Source organism: Pinus tabuliformis, chromosome 9 (assembly GCF_031772625.1).
Source record: "Pinus tabuliformis cultivar Carrire ecotype Pingquan chromosome 9, CPIR1, whole genome shotgun sequence".
Taxonomy (NCBI): Eukaryota; Viridiplantae; Streptophyta; class Pinopsida; order Pinales; family Pinaceae; genus Pinus; species Pinus tabuliformis.
This window is the reverse complement of record NC_142307.1, coordinates 940,335,145-940,358,177: the sequence shown is the minus strand read 5'-3', so window position 1 is coordinate 940,358,177 and position 23,033 is coordinate 940,335,145. Positions and strand designations below refer to the sequence as shown.

The window sequence follows — 23,033 nt, the reverse complement described above, 5'->3', positions numbered from 1 at the left end:
AAGACCATTTTAAATCTAGTGATGAGGAAGGAAAAAATAATCAAGCTACAGGAAGAGGAATGGCATCAAAAAATTCAGTTGTTTTGGATCAAAAGTGGAGATAGGAATACAAATGTTTTTCACAGGGTTTCATCAAAGAGGAAACACCATAACTCCATATGGGCTATAAAAGATGAAGTTGGGAACATCCACACCTCTATCAAAGATTTAAAAAAGGAGGCTCTTAGATATTTCAGAAATCAGTTCAAGGAAGTGGAAGGTGATAATATGGTAGAAAAATTGGAGATGGTCAATAAAGAGGGTGTTGCTTTAATGGATGCTCCAATCTTGGATGAGGATTTGTTGCAAACACTTAAGGAAATGGCCAAGGACAAGAGTCCAGGACCCAATGGCTGGCTTGTTGATCTATTCATGTTCTTCTTTAAGTTGATGGGTCCTTATCTTGTCAGCATGGTGTAAGCTACTAGAATTTTTGGGCATTTTCCAAGTGTAATAAACTCCACTTTTCTCACATTAATTCCCAAAAAATAAAACTCTCTTTATTTTGCAGACTATATACCCATATCCTTATGTAATTTGGTTTATAAAATTATTTCTAAGCTCCTTGCTAACATAATCAAAAAGATATTATCTCCACACATTACGTTGGAGCAATTTGGCTTTTTTTCTAATAGGAGAATACAGGATGATGTAGAAATAGTCCAAGAGTGCATACACTCTATCAAAACCAAAAAGTTAAAATCATGCCTTATGAAAATTGATCTCAATTGGGCATACGATTGTGTGGACTGAGAGTTTCTCATCATGATTTTATATAAAGTTGGGTTTACACATAGACATATCCAATGGATTAAGGCCCACATCTCTACGACATATATGGTTGTACTTATCAATGGCAAACCCACACAATTCTTCACCCCTGCTTTTTTCGTTGTAATGGATGCTTCCAGTAGAGGGATCAAAGCCATGATGAAGGTGGGCTCAACTTCTGGTTGTAATATCTCTAGAAATTGCATATTGTCTCACATCTTTTTTGTGGACGATGTCCTCTACATTGGGGAGGAAAAATATTCTGAATGGGTGTCCTTCCACAAGGTTTTTGAGAAATTTGACAAAAATTCGGGTTTGTTCATCAACAAAAACAAGAATTATATTATTTCGAATGAAGCAAACACGGAGGTGATTTTTGAGATTGCTTCATTATTTGGGGTGAAAATACATCCTATGTCTGTCGGCTTCAAGTAGTTGGGATGCTTCCTAAAACCATGCAAATATAAAATCCAAGATTGGGCATGGCTTGTAACTAAATTTGAAAAAAATATGACCTGTTGGGACCATAAATGGCTCTCGCTTGGCGGAAGGGTTATTATGATTAAGGTTGTATTGCAAGGAATTCCAGTTTTTTGGATGCACCTTTTCCATATCCCCCATGTATTATCCACAAGATTAATGCTCTCATCTAAAAGGTTGAAATTTCAACCACAGTTTACTACCAGCCAGACCTTCAATCACTGGGTACACACAAAGTATTATCCAACTGAAAATCAATGGAAAGCAGGATAGGAAAAAAAAGGTCAAGGAAACAAACAACAATGAAAGAGGAATAATGGAAAGAGGCCCACGATTCTAGAGTTGTCCTCTCGTTATGTACAACATGAGCTTGTACTCTCAAGTAGGGTTAAAAGTGATGGCCAGTTTGATATCTTCGAGATTAATTCTTCCCCATCCCCAATCATATCAACATAAATCAGCTTTCCCTTATGGGTAAATTAGCAATTAAGCATGTGTGAGCTACTACATGTAAAAATATGGAAATGTGAGGAGAACAACCACAAGACAACAACATTGCAAAGTATCCAAGGTGACAAAATATCACAGTCAAAAGGGACATGCATGACCTAGGTATTTTTTGCAATCAGATCAACCTCACCATGGGGAAAAGGTAGTGGATTGATAGAGATGCCAACAATTGAGAAAACTACACCTGGTCAAGAATCAGAGTTTGATCTACGATAAATAGAATGATGACTTATGAATAGATTCTTGTTTCATTGTATTGTCTTATGTAGAACTTTTGTCAAATAAAGATATCTACTCCGAAGGACATGGTTATTAGAGTGTATGTGACTAGAATTTTACTTGAATTTTATTTTCATTGTCAATGAAATAGATATGATGTCTTTAGAATTTCCAATTCCTTCGATGCATCTTCTAAGTCTCTTTCTATTTTCTTGTCACTACAATAAAATAAAATCAAGGAAGACATCTCCACCATATCGTGTATTATTGCACAATGACAATTATAACAAACGGGAGTATGATGTGCAAGTTTTGATGGAGGTTATGCCAGGAAAGACCCTTGATACTGTTGTTAATATCCTGCAAAAATCCCACTACAATGGCCTCGCATTCGTAATTATTTGTGCTTAGGTTGATGCTGAAGAACACTGTACACAACTTCAAGGAAATAGCTTAGTTCCATTGAGCCTGCCAATGATGGTTGTTGAAGATTTTAGTCATATTGACTTGTCAAGAGCACTGCATACTATGATTAGGGTAGAGTTGTAGGTATGCACATCAATGTTAGTCATATAAGTACAATATGTAAAATTAACTATAGGAATCTTAGAATGCAGTCCCTTGAAAATGGAATGCTAATACCTCTATAATTATGAATGCACATTTGTAGCTCTTTGTAAATGAAATGAACCAAAGCAAAGAGATCATGCTACTTGTGGTAGTTCAGGAACTTGTATTATGAAGGAAATGATAGAGAGTATTTTTTGTCTTCTTTTAGTTTGCATGGCTAAATTTTTTGTAGTGCATATCCTTGTCTGCAATTCATGGAAACTTGTCTTTAGTTGTATTTTCTAAATTGCAAGATAATTATTTGCCCTTGCAGATCATTTTGGTGACTTGGTCAAGTGCCTATGAAAAAATCTTACTTCTATGATTTTATCTAGTCAATCATTCCACATTTTTATGTTGCTTTGCACCTTTAACGAGGTTGAAGGGGAAAATAGAATCTGAAAATATTTGCAGGTAAAAGAGATATATATTTTGTATGTATTTTTCTTGTTTTGATGATTTGATATGTAGGTTGTTTTTGTTGTAGATTTTGTTATCTATAGCCCGAAGAGTACTTAGGTTAACTAAGAGGTAGCATCACATGATTTTGAGGGGTTAAATGTCTTAACACATTTCACATTTCTGTCAAAGTGGATATGCCACTGTGGCAATAGTTGCAATTATCCTGGACATCACAAAGATGACAACAGTGAGCTAAAGAGGGCCACAAGGCACAACACAAGGTATGGCACTGAAGCCGCTAAGGATGTTAATTCCAAACTGAGGAAAGATATGATCACATCCACCTGGGGTTATGCACCCTGAAGCCAAATTCTAAATTGACAAGGCTTTAGAAAAACACATTCATGTATGGTTGTAACACTCCCTTACTGATATCTAAGTATCTCAGAACCTATTGCTTGCAATGCTCGAACCTCAAACATAGAAAATATTCATGAGTACTGCATGAGTTAGACAATGAGGATAAATGAATGAATTTTGCAAACATTTAAGGCATATGTCATAAAATGTTTCTAACAAGCAACTGTTGATAAGCATCCACAGCCCAGTACATCTAAACTGAGTTTTTTCTCGAAACTAGTATAATTGCACAGAATCCTCACCCATCTGTCAATATCCAATCAAAAAGTAATAATATATTTTATGCAACTGGTCCGAATAATGAGTTGCATGCCACACTATTTGACCCAGGTAGGATAGTTCAGTTTGGACCAGTTGGTTAAAATAAGTAATTCGCACAAATTCGAGAATTAATTTTGGTAATGTTTGAAAGCAAGTTTACCTAGAATTGGTAGATTCCACAGCAGCTTAAGCAGTAGGTCCAGTTCCAAGTGCAATTGATCTAGAGCCAGTGAATGATCCAACGGCTTACTCAGCCACAAAGATAGCATATCTAAATCCAAGCAACCCTAAGCGATATATAAGTGAAACGATTGAGTTTGCACTTAGTAGAGATCATATAGCCCTCCAACTATGATTGGGTTGTAATTCCAGTTTGATCACCATAGAAAGGATTTTCAGTTGACCGAGTGAAAACAGGGGCACCACCACCCATAGAACCCAATAGCATAGGCCACCATAATAATAACCCTGTGTTTGAGCTTCCATTTAGCTAGTTATAGCCTCTTGCTCGGTGCCACGCGCAAAAATATGAGCCTAAGATATTTCCTGAAGGTCTGAATAACAAACCACTAAAACAAAAAAAATATACATAAATAAAAGAAGACACCAGAGGAGGGAAAACAATGTGACTGTGGATAATGTGAAGGGGAATTAAATTCCATTAAATAAAATGTTGAGTCTTTTCTTTTGTTTAATGGGAGGTATTTCGGATTATAAATAATTATTAATTGTATGAAAATTGTTAGGTCTTTGTGTTACCAAATATTATTTGAGGGGATTTTGGTTGATTTATTAAAAGTGAATTATGGTGATATAAAAATAAGCTTTGTGTGATTAAAAAGTGAAGAAAAGTAGTAATGTCATAGTAATGGTCAATCATAATTTCCAATTAAAAGTTTGGTTTAATAAGGATAACTAATTTATTTAGATTTTTTATGATGTTTAATAGAGGGAGTCAACGTGGGAAAGGAAATACTTTGGCTCTCACATGTTTTAGAAAATTGATATCTCTTTGACCATAAACATTAGGGGTGGAAAAATGGCATAGGTTCTAGAGCTAAGTTTGTTCCAATTTAGTTATATCTTGAACCACAAATTGGTGTTGACCTCATGGATATGATAGAAATTTGGTGGCTTGTAGGTTAGTCTTGTCATGAAATAAGAAGGGTAGACATCAAAATAAGCTTTGTGTGGTCAAAAAGTATAGTGAAGTAGTAATGTCATAGGATTAATGATCATTTCCAATGAAATGTTTGTTTTAGTAAGGATAACTAATCTATGGAGATTTTCCATGATGTTCAATAGAGGGAGTCAACATGGGAAATGTGATAGATTGGCTCCCACATGCTTTAGAAATTGATCTCTTTGTCCATAAACATTAGAGGTGGAAACAAATGTTAGGCTCCAAAGCTAAGTTTGTTCCAAATTAGCTATATCTTGAACCACAAATTGTTGTTGGCCTCATGGATATGATAGAAATTTGGTGGCTTGTAGGGTAGTCTCATCATGAAATAATTTTGTCACTTATTATCTAGTCATATTTTTTAATCCTAGACTAAATTAGTCATTTAAGTTAGTCGCTTTTATTTTAGTCACTTATTATCTAGTCATATATTTTATCCCTAAACTAAATTAGTCATTTAAGTTAGTCATTTTTAGTTCAGTCACTTAAAATTGCTCAAATTTAGTAGTAATTCACTTGAAATAATTGCAGTGACTAACTTATTTAGTCACCTAGTCATTAATTTCATCATTTTCTACTAGTGACGTCCTCATCACCTGTATCTTGTTGTAGCTTATGCATAATCTCCCTATGCCTGTCATCCTGCTGAACTTCTTGTAAGATATGAGCCTATAAATCCACCCCATAAGAAGTCATAGTTGCAATATGACTTACCTGTATCCACTTGCTAAGAGAATCTACAACTCTGCTTTCCTTTCCCTTAATGTACCCAATCTCAAAATCAAACTCACTCATCACTCCCAAACATATAGATTACTTGGATTTCAGATTTGGTTGGTCAAACAAATATCTCAATCCACTTTGGTCACTCATTATACAAACCTCCTGCCAAGAAGGTAGTGTCTCCACATCCTCAATGCACGTGGGATCACTGCCAACTCAAGATCATGTGTAACAAAATTCTACTCATGCTCATTCAGTTTCCTTGATTCATAACATACCGCTTGTCCCTCTTGCATCAAGGGTCCACCAAGTCCTCTCTTGCAAGCATTTGTACAAACTACAAACTCTTTATCTGGATTTGTAATCTTTAGAAATGGAGCATTTATCAACAACTTCTTCAACTGCTCAAAACTAGCTGGACATTCCTCTATCCATTCAAATTTCTTACCTTTCCTTTCCAACGATGTAATAGGATAATAAATATATGAGAAGTTCCTGATGAACCTCCTATAATAGCTTGCTAACCCCATAAATGACCTTACCTCATCAACATTCCTAGGAGCTACTCATTCCATAATAACCTTTATCTTTTCTGGATCCGCTGTTATGCCTTCCTTGGAAACCACATGTCCCAAGTAATGTACCTTTGTATGAAAGAAACTACATTTTCTAATATTGGCATACAACTGATGCCCTCTTAGAAATCTCAACATTTCTGCTAAATGTTCGACATGTTCTTCCTCATTTATAATATATCAATATATCATCAATGAACACAATAACAAAGTTCTCCATATAAGGAAACAACACACTATTCATTAAGAACATAAAGGTAGTTGGAGCATTAGTCAAACCAAAAGGAACTATAACAAACTCATAATTCTCATACCTAGTCCGGAAACCAATCTTGTAGATGTCCTCTTCTTTAATGCGTACTTGATGGTATCTTGATATCATATCAATCTTCGAGAACATTGTTTCTCCCTTCAAATGGTCAAACAAATCATTAAACCTTGGCAAGGGATACCTTTTCTTGATGGTTACCTTGTTCAACTACCTATATTTGATGCATACCCTAAGAGTACCATCCTTTTTCTTCACGAACAACACTGGTGCACCCCAAGGTGACATACTTGGCCTAATGTATCCTTTTTTAAGCATTTCCTTAAATTTCAACTTCTATTCCACTAACTCTAGTGTTGTCATCATGTATGGTGCCTTCAATGCTTGTGCTTCCCCTAGTACCAACTCAATAGAAAAGTTTTCTTCTCTATGAGGCGGAAACTCTGAAATCTCAACGGGAAATACATCCTAAAACTATTGTAAAATTGTGTACCTTCTCAATACCTTTGCATCCTCAACGTCCTTATCTTTATCACTAGAAATATGCACTGCAAACAATACACATACTTTTTTATGACTATGTTTTTCCTACATAATTGTCACCATTCTAACTAGCATTTCCCTCTTCTTACCCTGCAATATTTTATGTTCTCCATTGTCATCCAAGCACTCAATATCCTTGCCATAAAAATCCACCTTGAGTCTATGAAGATACAACCTGTCCATACCCAAAAATATATTGTATGATCCCAATGGAAGCACATTCAAATGTGCTATTGTAGGCATACCATTGAACTTGAATGTGTAAGCTCTCACCCAGTAATGAACTCTTTTCTTAGTACCTGTAGCCAACTACACTAACCAATATTCTACATGCATTGATTTATTAAAACCACACTTATCCACCAGGTCAGGATTAACATAACTATAATTAGATACAGGGTCAATAAAAATAGAAACAACTTCTTTACAAAGCTTACCATCCATCTTGATAATAGACGCCTAGTGATCTACCCGCCTATTATTCAACGCTGCATAAATCTGAGGAATACTTTTTCCAACATCCCCCACTATTTGTGCCTCTTGAGCATTGTAGATTTGCAGTCTACCACCCTGATACTATGGAAAATCTCTCCTGGGATGATCTTTTCCACAAGTCCAACACTATAAAGGCTTCCTGCCATCACCCCTGTTCTTCTCCTCAAACTGAAATACCTTCTCTTTGTCAAATTCATTGAACTTCTTAGGAAATGTTGCATTCTCTTTGTTACTTATGTACTGAGGTCTAACTCGCTTCTTATCCCATTCCCTTTATTCTTCACATACCTTTCCAATCCTACTTAGTTTCAGATATGCACTTCGATTGTTCATAACAATGTTTCAGCTTTTTGATGGCTTCCTCCAATGATCTAGGCTTATCAAACTCAATCATGTCTTTGAATGCTATCGACAACCCACTGATGAATCTTTGAATATTCACTTTCTTCTCCTTCAAATAAGGCACATACCTCAACACATCCAAGAATCTACTAGTGTGCTCCTCGTCAATCATGGCTCCTAGCATTAGCTCATAGAATTATTTTTCCCTATCATCATAGTACCTCTCAGATAGATACTTCTTCCAAAAAATTCTCTTGAACTCACACCAAGTCAATTGCTCTTCCCAAATGCCTCTGAAATTATTTACATCTTCCCACCAAATGTCTTCTTTACCTTTAAGACTAAACGTAGCTATTATCGGCTTCATGTCCTTTGAGTAATCATCCAATCTGAAGAACTTATTCATCTCGAGCAACCACACATTTGTATCTTGTCACTTATTCTTTTCTCCATCAAATGTAGGTGGATTTTCTTTCTTGAACTCATCCAGAAAATATCCCCTATCACTCCTCCTATAATAATGATAATGATGATGACCAATATGGTACCTATCTCAACAAGAACTAGAGTAAAGTCATCCATGTCCACTTCCTCGTCTATCTGATGTATCCAAGAACCTACAATCTATAACCATGTTATCTCTATCTGACCTATTCCCACCATGAGACCTGATACCATATGCTCCATTAGTCTTGTCCTCCTGTAAATGACGGATCCTAAGTGGTCTCTGTCTCTACAAGTCTAACAAGATCTAAAACATGATTGCATTAACCTCTGCTTGTTTCTCCTATACCGTGGAAAGTATCTCTTGTGACTGAATTATTTTGTCATTATGTGATTTACAACTTCTTATTTATGCCTTAAAACTTCTCAAAGTGTTTGCTATGTCAGGAGAGTACCCATCACCATGCTGTTCATCTGATCTATAGGGAGAGTCTCATGAACTGTAGTCTACCATTTTTCTAGTCATCTTTGATCTTCTTCTTCCTGCAAGGTATATCATGTTAGCTAAACCAAATGATAAACAAACCAATGTACCTCACTATAGTTCAAGGATATTTCATTTACAAGACCAATCAGATTAGCACAATACATGTATAATCATAATCATCACAGTATATATACATCATTTCAACCATTATCTAGTTACCATGCATGACTATACCATAACCATGAAAATGCATGCATAACAACATATAGACACTGACATGCATAACAAATGCATAACCGACATGCACTCATGATGACCACATCCAAAAACAATCACCATCAACTTCTACATGACAACACAATTGCAACAATTACCACCACCATTCATACACAACAAGCACATAGACCACAAGCATAACAACACATATGCGAACGACATGTATGCATGAAAAACACATTCCACCCATCTAGTCCAAGGGGTGAACCATGCTTTGATACCACTCTATAACACCCTCCTCCCACATTTACCCAAGATAACCGGCCAGCTAGGGTAAACATGTGATGAAGGGTTACTATGATATGAATCAACTCCCCATGTATAGTTAATGAAGTGTCATCGACAACACAAGACCAATCTGACCTTCCTCAGAAGTTATAGAACCTTCAGGAGACAATCAATCCTTCCAAGTGCCCAACCCCTAAGACAACTAAATGTTTTGTTGAAATAGACCCCTAGCTTTTCTAATGACAATTCTTCCATGTGATTGAGACCCGCTAGTTTCTCCCATAGCAAGGAATCCATGCGACGGTGGACATTTTCAAGTAGTTTTGTGCCAACAACCATGAATTCTGAGCCATTTTTTTAGGGCTAGGACTTAGGCCTCTTTCCATAGCTTCATGAAGCTTCCAAAATTGATAAATAACAATGAAATAAGGTTATTAATGCAAACACTTTCTTGTATCTTTGTATACAATTATAGCCTTTGGAGCTATGCCAAAGCATCTAAGTAAGGGTTTTAATTTAGTTGGATGACCAATGCATTAAACCTTTAACACTTGTAAAATCCAAATATTTATGAGAAGTTTCAAAGGGTTGATTTTCAATCATAACAATATAAAACTTTAATTCATTTTGAAAGTTGAAAATGAGAATATATTTAATAATCAAACATTCATATTGAATAATTAATTAATTAAATACAGTTGATGCATGCAGAAAAAAACTAGAGCCAAACATAATATAGTTAAGAGATGACAAAAGGCAACAATTTAAAGATCAAGAGGAACTAATTTAAACAAACTGTTCAATTAGTTAATCTCCATAAAGATGATAACTTTGCAGTGGGATTTCAGGGAATTTAATACTTAACTTAGCCTTACCCTAACTCCTATGTTACCTTGAATATATGATGGAAAAGATAAATGAATAAGCCAGAAAAAATCACATGAACACAAAAGTTGTTAAGAATGACGTCAAAATCCTTTGATTATCTTCAGAAATATTTCAGAGTAGCACAATAGTGTCACTAGATCATCACAAGGGTTCAACCCTTCTTACTTTGAATTATGAAATATTTATAGAGTGTAATTCAAAAATATCCAAATATAATATAATTCTCTACAAAATAAAACATTATCCAAAACTAATTTGGATTTTACAAAAATAGATTTTCTGAACTGATTTTGACTAATTAGCACATTATTCGAGAGTGTTGTTTAATGACTATTTATTTAAACTGGTTCCATGCTTTATGCTACTGTTATCATGCTTTTTGTTCCTTCTTTAACTACATATGGTTTCTAAAATTATGAATTTTGTTTTACTCGATGAGTTCGAGTAATTTATCCCATCTTTTGTCATTTAGAATAGAAAATTTTGTTACTTTTCTATATGCTTCGTCCACCTTTGTATACTTCTCAAAAGTTGGCCTAGTAATGAACAAATGTTGAATTTCATGTTGGATAAATAAATCATACTCTAGACCTTCAATGAATTATTTACCACTAATAATCCCTTTTACTTTAGCAAACTTTAATATATCTATTGCTATCTCATGTAATCTATGCTGGTAATTTTCTAGTGGAATCAATGGGCCACTAGAATCTCTTAGAGGTGGAAGTCCCTTTTGGCGTAAGACATTAAATTGTTTATGGAATTTTTTTACCTGTACTTATATGTTTTGACATTTATTTCCTAATTGTAATATTAAATTCCTTTTAGTAAAAACTCTTCTTACTTCAAGGATTGTATCAGTCCTGTCTTCAATTCCCAACTCCTCTAATTCTTCCTTTGTTTTTGAATTCAACACTTTGATTATTTTGGTTTCTTCTCTTGGCATGTGATCTAAATATTCTTTAATTTCTATTATGGCTACCTTTGATCTTGTGACGAGTTCCTTTTGTTCAAAAATGATCTCGATAGATGTCTAGAGTTCAATTATATTTGAATTTATGTCAATCCATATTTTTTCTTTTGCTTTAGATAATGTTTGTGCTATCAATGATTCATTTTCATATTTTTCAAGTTGCTTGGTTAATCTGAATGTTTTCTATATTTCAACAAGATATGCATTATCAACCTTTATTTTGTTATCTTGGGTCTTTTGCAACTAAATTCTTAGTTTCTCAATTTCCATATCCTTTAATGATAGGTCTCCCATAGCTTTTGACAATTGTTCTGCTAGATTCTAACTAGTAGACTTTGGTTCTATTGTTGATACTACTCCTGTTGTAGATGTCCCTGCTCCAATACTAATTTGAAGTTATTTTTCTTTGATTAATTTCTCCATCTCTGCCTCCATCTTCTGAATCTACACATTTTGTTACACAATCATACGAAGCATATTTTCCTTTTCATTCTCCAACTGTCCCACTTCCTGTGCTTGAGGATGTTCAGTTGTTGGTAACTTCAATTGTTTCCCTAGTGCCTAGATGTCTGCATTTCCTCTTTTTATTATTTCTTCAACAATTTTTACATATTTATTATTCAATCTCAACTTTAAAATTAGATCTTCTAACCCCTTGATCTTGGTATGTTCAGCTAGAGAAGACATCTTTTCTAGCTTCAACTGAGAGTGGATGTTATTTAGAGATGCACGTAGCTTAGATGTTGTCATGGAAGAACTGGTCAATGATGTATAGATCATTTCTCCTTCTTATTCATGAATATCAATTTTATTTATAGGATGTATCTGTTTAGCATCAAATGAAAATATAGAGCTCTTGTCAATGTCAACACTCTTAGGCACAAGAACCTTTGGTTCCATAAATGCTCGTTGCAATTGTCCTCTTTTTACTATCTAAGGTAGATAGTAACCTAGTTTGAGTTTTGTAAGATTGTTTCCAGAACTTTTCATATGTTGAAGTTTTTAACGCCTCATTTTTCTTCTTCATCTCTAAGATTTTTTTGAAAAATACTTTGTTTTCCTGAAGAAGAGGGAGAAGAAGGAGAATCCATAATGGTTTCTTTTGTTTTCTATAATGAGAATACATGTTCTCTTGAAAGTATGATTGTGGTAGGATCTTTAGAATTTTGGACTTCTGATGACTCCTCTTCAACATTTATAGACTTTATTCTCTTAAACACTTTCAATGTTGCTTTATGAAACTTTGATCCTGTCGGGAATATGCTTTGTCTCAGTCTTTTCAATTTCTTTTCTTTCAGTCTAGGAGTTTCCAATGTTGTTTGACTGGAAACTTGTTCTTCAACTTCTTGCAGTGTGTTCTCTTCCCATTCTTCTTTGTTAGCATACTGTTCAATTTCAGGCTTTGAAATGTGCACATATGGTGCAAACTTCTATTCAACTATCATTGATGATATTACTCCCAATGGATCATATGACCCGCTAAAACTCAATCTAAATTTCATCTGACTTAACAAATCATTAACTTATTTTTTTGCAGCTCTAGTGTTGACTATGAATGGGCCAATATGTGCCTTTAGTTTAAAATTATTTTTTTTCTTCCTGGAAACAAAATGAATATCATCCATGTTCATCATTTGTCTAATATATTCTAATGCAAAAATTATCATGGGGAGGAACACTAGTAAATTTATGGTATAAATACTAGTCTCCAACTTTAGACTTCTAACTCAAGTGTAAAATCCTTTTAATCTCTATGGAAACCCTAGGAACCACATCACTACTTAACAAATAGATTGTCATATACAAAAATTGATTGACAAAGTCACTGAAAGAGAAATCTTCATAATTTTTCCTTACTAATGAAGTCCAATGAATCACTGATTGTGGTTTTCCTTTAATAACCAATTTCTCTATAGGAAACTTGAACCTTTTTTACTGATGATATAAAAACGAGTAAACCGAAATTGACTAGTGCTTGAATGATCGTTCAACACTGAAATTTAGGAATTGATCACGAATTACATCTGACAAAAATTAACTGTAATTGAACCTAATTGAGGGTTTCTTACTAGATGAAAAGACTGCTAAGAACCCTAAGATAACTTCATCTACCCACTGATCATTCGGATATCCTAACAAATAAGAAACCATGGAAATAACCTGCCTATACATCTCAAGAAACATTACAAAGGGATAAGGTGGGTTTGTCCTAGGTAATTCAAAATTCTTTGCTAAGAATGACTAAAAAATATAAGCTCTCTGTGAGAATTAAAGATTTTGGCAAACATCCATAAGGGCATCAGTAGAAAAATGGTGAAGACAGTCCTAAGGTTTTAATTGCAAGGCTTGAAAATTCAATTAAGAGGTTATGGATAAACGAATTTCATTATTTTGAGCAATTATAGCTCTTTGACTTGGAAGGTATTGGGCTCAACACCAGGTGAATAATTTTGGGAAATGATGTGTCTAAGGGAAACAAAAATAAGGAAGTAAAGATTTACAAAAATAGAATTTCTCATTGGCCTCCTCACACTTTTGGAATGCCCAATTGTGAATCTCGTACAAGTCTAATTCACAATTGGTGTTAGTAATCTTGAAGTGGGTGTCAACAAGAGGTAATTCATCTAAATTAATCACAGGAGGTAGAAGGGGATTCTCTACAGATACTTTATATTTTCCTTTATGAATAGTCATTTGGGAAAAAATAAAAATTACTGAGGATAATTTAGAATTACACAATATTAGTGATGATTGGTAGTTGTTGGTTGCTAGAATTTGCTCAAATGATGTTCTAGAAATTTTGCTTGTGGGTAGGAGGTAAAAGGATTTGTTTTAGAAGAGTAATAGCTTTATGATTTTTCTCATGACAATTCTCTTTTGAATTAAGCATTATTGGCGCAGAGAATTAAATGATTTGAATGTTGGCGGGAGTTATAAAGGCAAAAATAGTCGCTTGGCTAGTTTAGTGGGAGAAGTAACTGAAACTAAAAATGGCAAAAGGTTGGTAGAGGGTAGGAATGGTGGAGGAGGATAAGTGGTTTGCAGGGGGTGGTAGTGGTAAATGGTTTCAAGCAGATGGGTTCCCACAATTCTTTATAGCTTGACACATTTATAAAAGCGTAATCAGGAAAATTGCTTTGTGGACCCACCCCCTCCATTAACTATCGGGAATGCAGGGGGTCCCGTAATTCAGTTGCTGCCATTAATCTTAGCACACAACATCTTAACCATCAGAAGCTGCATATGAAATATGTCCTTGGCAGCAGCCACATAAAACTTTATTTTTCAATATTTATTTTGAAAAATACATAATTTCCAAATAAAAATATACAATATAGTGGAATTTAAATGTGCATGCTTATTTTAAAAAATAACAATATATTTTTCTTTTTCTTTATTCCTTTCTTTTCTTTTGATTTTTTGATTTTTCATTTCTTTTCTTATTTTTATCTTCTTTTTTTTCGCAATAAAAAGAAATTTGAAAACTATTCTAAGGGAAAAAATGAATTACAACATCGAATCCATCTGGGGACTGCTTCCCCCTACAGGATGTAGAGAACTTTCAGATCCATGTGCCTTCTCCTTGGGCTATGGAGTTTGTGTTATGAAAATCACACTTGCTTTGGAATTAAAAAAAAATGGGAAATATACAATGATGATGATTAAAAACACTCAATATTGAATATAATGCTTTAGATATTTTTCATTGACTGGAAATGAGAACTATTCTCCTTCCATATTACGTAAGATGAATGTATTATTGCCTTTGAATTATGCAATGTTGAAAGGTCTACCCCATAGGTTATCAAACTGTCCATGCTTGCCTCTTTCTTCTCTTCTTGCATCCCCTCCAAGAACCAAATATCCTTGTCTGAAATCTCTTTCTCTAGCTTTTTTTTTTTTCAAAAAAACTCTTCATCTTGTCTTGATATTGTCGAAGTTTATGCTGAACTTCATCTCTATCTTGATTCAGCTCAATAATTTGATTTATCCTTCTTAAAATAACATATACTTCTTTGTATGATTCGAGCAAAAACTTCATGCCTGGAAATGCTTATTGTGTAGGGAAGATAACTTCTATTCCATAAACAAGTTGAAAAGGAGATTTACTAGTAGACCTTTTAGGTGAAACCCTATTTGCCCATACTACATATTTTAGATGGTTGTCCCAGTTCCTTTTATGATTTGCTAACACTTTCTTGATGACTTTAACAAAACTTTTGTTTGATGATGCTGCTAGCTCAATTCCTTGTGGATAATAAGGTGTAGAGTGATGTAAAGAAATCTGATATTTTTGACAAAATTATATCATCTTAATTCTACTGAAAGCTTGAGAATTGTTTGTAATTATTTGTCTTGGACAACCAAATATAGACAAAATGTTTTCTTCAATAACATTTATCACCATTGTGTCAGTTACATTATTAATGGAAATTGCTTCTACTCACTTTGTGAAGTAATCAGTGGTTGTTAATATCCATCTATGTTGATTATTGGAAGTAGGAATTATTTCACTAACGAAATCTAATCCCCACTGCAAAAAAGGAGCTTCCATTGAAATTAGAACAAGGGCAAGTGCTACTAACCTCTACTTTCTTACAAATATCTAACAAGGGATACAACTTCTCACTTTTTCTTCAACGTGCAAACAATTTTTTCCAATAGAAACCATCTCTTCATGTTTTAGATGTTGTTTCCTTCCAAGAATAATGTACTCCACAAACTCCTTCATGAAATTTCTCAATTACTCCATCTGCTTCACTTTCAGTCAAACATAGTAAGAGGATATTTAAGGGATCCTTCCAATACAATTTTTCATTTACTATGCAGTACTTCAAGGCCTTGAGTCTGAGGGATCTACATTGATTCTTTGTCAATTCAAGAGGGTACTCAAAATCACGTAGAAAATGCACTATGTCTTTGTACCAATATGATAGTAAAAATGTTTCATCAATGTGTATAGGAACTACATTGGAAGAAGGTTCTTGTGGATTATTATCTCCTAAAGAATGAGAATGTTCTTTTCGATTCTTCTCTCTTGAAGAATGAGAATGTTCTTGTGGATTATTCTCTCCCGAAGAATTAGAAGGTTCTTGTGGATTCTTCTCTCCTGAAATTTTCATTATGGTATTAATACCATGTATTTTGTAGTTTAATTCTGCCTACAACTTATCTAAACCTTGTCCTTTCACCAACCTTGTTGGTCTAATATCTAAATCAAACTCAAGTATCTTAGCAATCCATCTCCCTCATTTTTCATTTGTATCAGGTCGATTCAACATTGTTTTTACTACATTTTTAGGCACATAACCAATTATAGGATAATGTAAAACATAAATCCTAAATGCTTTCAAAGCTTGTACCAAGGCATATTAAGCTCGTTTTTCTATGATGTCATATTTTAGTTCAACATCTCTCATAACCTTCCTAAATAAAGCAATTGGTTTCTCATGTTGATCATCATTTCTATGCAACAAAATTTTTGCTATGGTAATATCTAAGGTGAAGAAGAAAATACTAAAACGTTTTGAATAATCTGGGATGGCAAGCGCTGGAGCTTCTGAAATTTCCTTCTTGGTCTGTGAGAAAGAGTATCTAGCTTGGATATTCCATTTAAATTCATTATCTTTCTTGAGCATATCAATAATATCTTTAACAATTTTAGCATAATTAGGTATGAACCTCCTTAAATATATATATATATATATATATATATATATATATATATATATATCTATATATATATATATATATATATATATATATATATATATATATATATATATATATATATTTCCTAAGAATGACTGAATTTATTTCTTATTTCTAGGTAAACTGATTACCTAAATTACTGAAACTCTTTTAGGATCAATTATAACTCCTTTTGAAATAATATGTCCTAACAATCTCCCTTCCCTCATTGCAAAGAGTGACTTTTTAGGATTAAGAGAAATCCCAAATTTTCTACATCTCTAAAAAACGCTTCTCAAGAGTTTGATGTGTTTGTCATCAGAGTTAGAAAATACTTTCAAATCATCAAGGTAAATGACTATGAATTTATTTACCTTACCAACAAATGCTAGATCCATTTCCCTTTGAAATGTTTCTCCAAAATTAATTAGACCAAATGGCATCTTGGCATACATAAAAGTACCCCATGGAGTTTTGAATGTTGTCTTTTATCTATCTTCTTGACTAACCAAAATCTAGTTATACCTAGAAAAAACCACCCAACATTGAAATCTTGTCAGACCCTGTTACTCTTTGAAGTAATTGATCCAGTTTTGGTAATGGATAATTATCTTTCAAGGATAATTTGTTCAAGTTTCTAAAATCGACACAATCTTATTTCTCCATTCTTCTTCCTTATAGGTACCATATTAGATATCCATTCATAATATCTCAAAGGAACAATTATTTGAGCATCCAATAGCTTTCCTACTTCTTTCTCAATAATAGGCAATAGCACTAGGTTAATCCTTCCTATTTTTTGTTGAAAGGGCTTAGCTCCCAGTTTCAGAGGCATTTTGTGCTCAATAATAGCTATGACATAAGTTTTGAATTCTTCATATGACCATACAAATACATCCTTTTATTGCTTAAAAAAGCTGACATATTTTTCTTTTATGTCCCGAGGCAAATTGGCTGAGATTTTGACATTTTTGATTTCTTATGTAGTACCTATATTACAGTCCTGTATATCTTCTTGTTATGATTTTAACAATGAATATTTTTACACGTCATTTCGATCAAACAAATTTTCAATGGTAACTAATCCCTTTGGAATATAATAATTTGATAACTGAATGATATCATGATCAACAATTTTCTGTTTAAAGTTCATATCTGAGTCACCATCATTTGACTTAATTTCATCATTGTTTTCTTCTTCAACATGTAAACCATAAAATTCACCAATGGCCTGTAATAAATTCTTCAACTGCTCACTGTTATGCAACCAAATCACAAAATAGAAGAAAAAATATAGATCAGCGACTTCAAAATTAGCCTCTTCGAGGGGGAAACCTCCTTTACATTACAAAAATAAACAATTATTGGATGATACAAATGAAAAAACCTCCTTTCTATATATAGGAGTCTAAGGGATCACAATATAATCAAAGCCAACATAACAATAATAATATAAGGGCACAACAATAACAATAGTGGGCTTCTATGGGGCACAATAATAACAATATGGGGACAATAGGGGCACAACAATAACAACAAGGGCTACAATGACAATAGTAATTGGGGAATCACTAGTATTATAGGAACCTAACATGCCCCTCTCCTTTAAAAAAGTTTTGTTCTCAATGCTTGAGTAGTTCTAGATGCTTCTGTATAAAATTTTCATCCTCCCATGAGGAATTTTCAGCGGGTAAGTTCTTCCACTTGATAAGATACTCTAAAATTGATCGATTTCATAGCTGTCGAGTTCTTTTTTTTGTGACTGCTTCAGGTTCCAATATGATTTTTCATTCATCGTCAAGTTCCCGCAATATTGTTTGAACTTGGAGCTTGTCATCTATAACCTTCTTTAAGCATGAAACATGGAAAACTGGGTGCACTCGGGAAGTTGTAGGAAGCTCGAATTTGTATGCCATAGTACCAATCTTTTGTAACACCTTGTACGGACCATAATACTTTGGTGATAATTTATTATACTTCTTAGCTTGCTTGAGGGAAATTTTTTTATATGGTTGTAGCCATATAAATACCCAGTCACCTACATCAAAACTGCTTTTGCTGCGATGTTGATTTTCATGTTGTTTCGTTCTATTATGTGCCAAAGTGAGGTTATCCTTTAAGAGTTGGAGAACTTGTTGTTGATGCTTGATGTGATCTTCCACTGCTTGAACCTTAGAATTTTCTCTTAAATATGATGTGATGAACGATAGATGATATCCATAAAGTGCCATAAATGGGGTCATTTTTGCTGTAGTGTGGAAGGAAGTGTTATACCACCATTCAGCCTAAGGAATCCATTTGACCGATTGTGTTTGTTTATCAGATACAAAGAAACGAAGATATCCTTCCAAACATTTGTTTACTATCTCAGTTTTCCCATCATATTGAGGATGATAAGATGAACTATGAGCTAACTGAGTACCAAGATAAGAAAATAATTTTGTCCAAAAATTTCCAGTGAAATGGGAACTTTGTCGCTTACAATAATCTTTGGGTTTCCATGTAGCTTTTGAATTGTTTCCATAAATGCAGTAGAAAATTTGCTAGCTTTAAATGGATGAGATAATGCACAAAAGTGTGCATACTTCGTAAGTCTATCAACTACCACCATGATGACACTCTTTCCTTTGAACTTGGGTAAACCTGTGATAAAATCCATTGAAGCCTCCTCCCAATGTTGACTTGGAATGGATAAAGGTTTTAATAGACCTGGGGTCCTAATTGTTTCAACTTTATTTTGTTGGCAAAGCAAACATTCCACCATAAACTTTTGAATATTCGATTTAAGGCCATCCCAAAAAAATTCCTTCTTAACCCTGTGGTAATTTTTTAAAAACCTTGAGTTCCCTCCTAAGGAAGAGGTGTGCAATTCCATAAGAATATTTTGCTTGAGTTGGGAATTCTTACATAGGTATAAGTGATCTTTGTACCATAACAAATCATTTTTCAAGCTAAATGTATCAGATGTACTAGGATATTGTTGTAACTTTTGAATGAGTGCCCACACTTCTTCATCATTCTTCCCTTCATCCCTCACTTCGTTTATCCAATCTGGTTGGATAATAGAAATGGCGCAAAGCAATGCTTCCACATCCTCATCCTTTCTTGAGAGCGCATCCACCACAACATTTTTCTTCCCCTTTTTGTAGATGATTTCAAAGTCATAACCCAACATATTTGTGACCCATTTTTGTTGCTCTTCTAAAGATAATATTTGTTCTAAAAAGTATTTAAGACTATCATGATCCATTTTTACTTTGAAATGTATTCCAATTAGGTAGGGTTGCCATTTCTTAAGTGCATGTAGTATTTCCAACATTCCTTTTCATATATAGCTTTCTGTAAATACTTTCCTTTGATTGGATGACTTTGGAAAGAAATGGGCCTGTCTTCTTGCATTAAAACAACACCAATTCCATTTCTTGAGGTATCACATTCCACAATAAAGGTTTTTGTGAAGTCCAGTGTAGCTAAGACCGGTGCTTGGCACATTGCCTCTTTAAGATGTTCAAAGGCCTTCGGTGCTTCTAGAGTCCATGAAAATGCATCTTTCTTCAATAATGTTGTTAGAGGTGCTACTGTTCTCCCATAATTCTTAACAAACTTCCGATAATACACTGTCAACCTGAGAAATCCTCGCAGATGCTTTATGGATGTGGGGATTTTCCATTCCTTAATGGATTAGATTTTTCTAGGGTCTACCTTAACACCTTCATGAGATACAATATGACCCAGATATTCCACCTTATGTACTCCAAAGAAACATTCAGAGATTTTTGCATATAATTGTTTCTCCTCCAATAGTTTCAGCACCCTGTCAACATGTTGAACATGATCCTTCCAAGACTTGTTGTAAATTAGTATATCATCAAAAAATACTAACACAAATTTTCTAAGTAAGGGTTTAAAAATGGAATTCATCAAACCTTGAAATGTAGAAGGTGCATTGGTAAGGCCAAAAGGCATGACAAAAAATTCATAATGTCCTGCATGAGTTCTAAATGTTGTTTTCGGAATGTCTTAAGACTTCATTCTGATTTGATGATACCCTGAACAAAGATCCGAATTTGTGAAGTAAATTGATCCATTCAATTCATCCAATAATTCATCAATGAGAGGAATGGGAAATTTATCTTTAATAGTGAGCTTGTTGAGCTCGCTATAATCCAGACACATGTGCCATGATCCATCCTTCTTGTGCACCAATACTACTGGAGGAAAGAAAGAACTTTGACTCGGTTGAATTATACCAGCCTCTAGCATTTCTGCAACCATACGTTCAATTTCACTCTTTTGGGAATAGAGATATCTTTAAGGCCTAATATTTGGAGGAACACTTCCTGGAATCAAATGAATAGCATTATCATGATCACGAATAGGTGGGAGGCCTTTGGGAGTTTCAAATACCTTGGAATGATTGTCCAAGAATTTTTGGGGATCTGGAGAAATAGATGATTTCGATGTGGGAACCTCTAGCGAACATAATTGTGTAATTACACCTCATTGTTCTTTATTTAGAAGCTTTGTCATTCCATTAGAGCTTATTATATTTCCTAGTTTACCTGTGATACCCCTTAATTCAACTTCCTTTCCTTCCAAAAAAATATTCATGAAAAGTTATTGAAAATTAAAAGTTATCATACCGAAAGATTGTAGCCATTGGACTCCTAGTACAACATCAGCACCACCCATTGGAATGGAAAGCATTGAGTTATTCAATACATATTCTCCCATGGATATCTTGATATTATGGCACTTTCTAAAGCAATTTATGGTTCCTCCACTTGCAACCATCACTTGAAACTCTGGTGTTGGTTATAGGAAGTAATTCAATTCCTTGGCTATCTTACAATGAATAAAATTATGGGTATGATCCATGTGGATATTGGTGGCCACCCACCAATTCCACATGAACCCCCACCATTTCTTCTTTTATTTTTTCAATTTCCTTAATTGTAGCATAGTTTACTATTTTTAGCAGTTTTTTGGGTCCTAAACTTCCGGAGCCGTTTTGAGGCCCTAAACGACGTTTTTTTGGAAATCTACCGTGAGTGAATTTTTATCTAAAATCGTCTTTTTTGTCGTAGTACTCGGAGATATCTTTCCAACGAGCTATCATGTGCGTCAAACGGAGATAATATGACCAGGTCATGACCCCGGGAAGTTGGCTATCCAACTCACCCTAATGGGGCCCATAAACTCTTGGTGTTACATCTCCTCGGGTTAGGGTTTTGGTTGTTTAGGGTTTTCTCTTATTGTTCAATAATAAAAAGGCCCTTGAGCATCATTGTAGTTTAGTTCAGAGGCATGTAGCCACCACATCTCTTCTCAGAGATAAGCTACCATCACACTAGCTGGTGTATTTCCATTTCTGTTTGTAAGCATATTTCAGTATTTTAAATTAATGAAATGAAGTATTATTTCTACTGCATCTCTGTGTTTATGGTGATCTCTGTAATTTGTTGCGTTCATGTTTAAATCTGGATCAGGGTACTACCCGAATCAATCAACACTCTTACCTTTTTCTTCTTGATATGTCCTTCTATCTTGATAGTTTGAGGAGTGGTAATTCCAACCAATGCATTACAAGATATGGTCAGATTCATTTCTTCTTTCTCTAGGGTTTGTTCCTGGTGTATATCCTCTTCTTTTGACGTTTGTTGTTCCTTTTCTTCCTCCTCTTCACAATCTATGTAAAATAATTTCTTCTTAGCACACTTATGACCTTTAGTGTATTTTCTATCACAATTGTAACAAAGCCCTTTTTCTCTTTTTTCTTCCAATTTTTGTGGTGTCAACCTTGTAGGTTGTGGAAGGCTAAGGGAAACAACACTTACATCTTTATAGTTGTGAGTGGTATGCTTCCTTGTTGCCATAATTTTTCTTTCCATTTTTCTTGCCAACCTAAATTCCTTCTCCACTGAATCAGGTTCCCAAAGGTGAACCTCATGTTGGATGTTATCCTTTAAAGTCCCTATGAGCACATCAATCCTATGCTCCTCTGGAATATCTTTTACCCTTATATTCAATTTTTGGAAGTCCTTAATGTGCTCCATCATTGGACCCTTTTGTTTGAGATTTATCAATTGGCTAAAAAAGATGTTACTTTTTGTATCCTCATAATGTGCTATCATTTCTTCCGTAAAAATTGCCCAAGTGACAATTTGTTTATGAGAGCAAAGCCATCGATACCATACAAACTGATT

General features: G+C 34.2%; 1 pseudogene; it reads left to right on the top strand.

The window, feature by feature from the left end:
* Positions 1-1,687: 1,687 nt before the first annotated feature.
* LOC149151841 (ATP-dependent Clp protease adapter protein CLPS1, chloroplastic-like) lies at positions 1,688-2,507 on the top strand (annotated as a pseudogene).
* Positions 2,508-23,033: the final 20,526 nt, after the last annotated feature.